Source organism: Dicentrarchus labrax, unplaced genomic scaffold (genome assembly GCF_905237075.1).
Source record: "Dicentrarchus labrax unplaced genomic scaffold, dlabrax2021, whole genome shotgun sequence".
Classification (NCBI taxonomy): Eukaryota; Metazoa; Chordata; class Actinopteri; family Moronidae; genus Dicentrarchus; species Dicentrarchus labrax.
The window spans coordinates 115001-117500 of record NW_026136846.1 but is presented as its reverse complement, the minus strand read 5'-3'; the positions used below and the strand labels follow the sequence as shown (position 1 = coordinate 117500).

At 40.6% G+C, this 2500-nt stretch overlaps 1 long non-coding RNA gene and 1 pseudogene across 2 annotated transcripts in view; one reads left to right on the top strand and one right to left on the bottom strand.

Annotated features, from left to right (window-relative positions):
- The window catches only part of LOC127360092 (uncharacterized), a 69786-nt gene that overhangs the window by 50758 nt on the left and 16528 nt on the right, over nucleotides 1-2500 (bottom strand). The window lies entirely within an intron of this gene.
- Nucleotides 1239-2500, top strand: part of LOC127360089 (zinc finger MIZ domain-containing protein 2-like) — a 22088-nt pseudogene continuing 20826 nt past the window's right edge.

The following is a 2500-nucleotide window of genomic DNA, read 5'->3' as shown; positions in this document are numbered from 1 at the left end:
ACCCAGTAAAATAACTCGTAAAAAAACAGCTTCAATTTATAGAATATCTTGTGTAATTTTTTCTTTTTACTGTTTAATTAAAGATATTTACAGTGTAAAACAATGATCAATAAATCCAGGTGAACTCTGCTATAATACAATAATCAGACTTACATTTACAGCAGAGTGCTGTTATTATTGGATTGTTATTATTTTAATGTGAATGTTAAAAGTTATAGAACTGTAATAAAAGTCATTATCTGTGAGATTACAGTAATTATTGCTGTTTACACTGATAACAACTGTATTTGGACAGTTTACCTTATACACTGATAAACAACATTTATTCAACTTCCATCATTATACAACATATCTGTCAGTTAACTAACTAATACATTAAAATTACACAACTAATACTTTTTACTGTTAATGTCACTGATTTTACTGTTTGAATTTAACAGTTTAATCTATTAAATAAACAATAAATGTCTGAATAAATTATAGATTTGCAAATTTATTGTTGTTTATTTTAAGTTTTCTTTAAATAATCAGTAATTTTATGATTATTTAGTTACAGATTTGCCATGTTATTTTACATTAGATGTAAATTTACAGGATGTTTTTGTAATTTTATTAATATTTTTAATTATTTAAAAAATACAGAAAAAAACAGTAAAATAAACAGGAAAACCTGTAAACTTATAAAAAAATGTACAATGTGTTTAAAGTCTGTTTACCTGAGGGAGGCTGTAATGAAAGACACTGCCCAGGTGCATTGTGGGAAATGTAGGACCCAGTGTTTGTCTCCACCGCTGCAGTTCATTATGTACTCAGTATAAATGTGAGTTTAAATAAATATTAACAAACATTAATATAAGATTATGATTGATCGTACAGTCGGACAGTTTAATCTTCCGTCTGTGATCATTAATATATTCTTTAAATTCACTTAAAACTACAGTAACAGATTATTGATCAGTTCCCACTTTCCTTTAATATAAGAGCTCCTGAATCTATGGAAGCTCATTTCTGCCAAAACAAGGATTAAAAACCTTCATAAAAACCCTTGTTAATTATGATTTTATCTCATAATTTTTACTTAACTTGAACCTTTTTTTATTATCAGCTAGTTTTCATCTTATTTTTTATTCTACTGGCAGTAATAGTCTTCCATATAATCATCAACTATAACGTTTAATGAATGTTGGATAAATACTTTTCTGTTTAGACTGTGGCTCTGTCTGGGTGTCTCACGCTCTCGCTGTCTGACGCTCTCTCTCTGGCTGTCTGTCTGTGTGGCTGTCTGTCTGTCCCTCTCTGGCTGTCTGTGTGCTCAGTGTGTTCAACCTGCTGCTGACCGGGAGCAGTAATGCGGAGCAGACAGACCGACAGCAGCAGGAGCAACCGGCACTGATTAATGTACCGTTGTGTTTATCCGCGCTGAAGGAACCGCGGAGCTGCGGGGGATGGTGTCTCCTCCTCAAGCCCGATAATCAGACGCAGAGGCCGGCGGCAGGGAAGGCTAGCTGGCTGGAGGCAACGCCGGGGCTGCTGGGCGAACATCGGCCTCCGTGCAGGAGCTTATCGGGACATTGTTGGATATTCGTGCCGCCTTCGACCCGGTTCGACCCGGCCGTGCTGGTGGACGGTGCCGGGACTGGGTGCGCTCGGTCCTTGATGCCCCGGAGGCCCGGAGGAGCTCAGACTGCGGAGCCCCGGAGCAGTGCTCGGACACCGGGGAGGGAGAGGAGGTAGGACCGATCCGAGTAAGACACCGTTTCTCCCCGCTGTGTGTGTGTGTGTGTGTGTGTGTGTGTGTGTGTGTGGATACAGTCCCATGTGCGGATCAATGGGGATGTATCGATGATTAATACCCGCCCGGCTGATCACTTTACATCCACATGTTGGTGTTTAGTGTTGAAGGAAGGAGCTAACGTTAGCTGGTGGCTAACTGTTAGCCTCCATTGTCACAGCCCGCTGGGCTAGCTATGCTAACAGCTAGCTGTGTAGCAGCGGTGAAACGGTGAATTATTGTAAATAAAGGCGGTTAATTTATCTCATTGTTGTCACATTGTGTCTGTGGGAGACTCCGCGGGGTAATAACAGTTTAATTTATTTAATTCTGCTCGTTCACTGCGGACTGTTGTCGTCTGGTCAGCTAGCCTGCTAATGCTAATGCTAACAGCGGCGCTACCTACAGCGCTGTCTGTTAGCCGGTTAGCATTAGCATGCTAGCTGATTGCAACACTACAAGGAATCTCAAAATGTCTCCTCTGTCATTTTGTGTCAGACGGAGCCGCGAGGACCGAACCGAACCGAACCGGGCCGGACCGGGACAGCACCGCCCGGTTCGGCCCGGTTCGGCCCGGTATACTTTACAATATTAGCCTCAATATTATGCGCGTGCGCGTGTAGCATGCACGCGGCTCAGTGAAGCAGAGGTTGGTAGTTTGAAGCCACAAACAATATTTATTATTATATAATGTTTATTATATTATAATGTGTTTATTATATTATAATG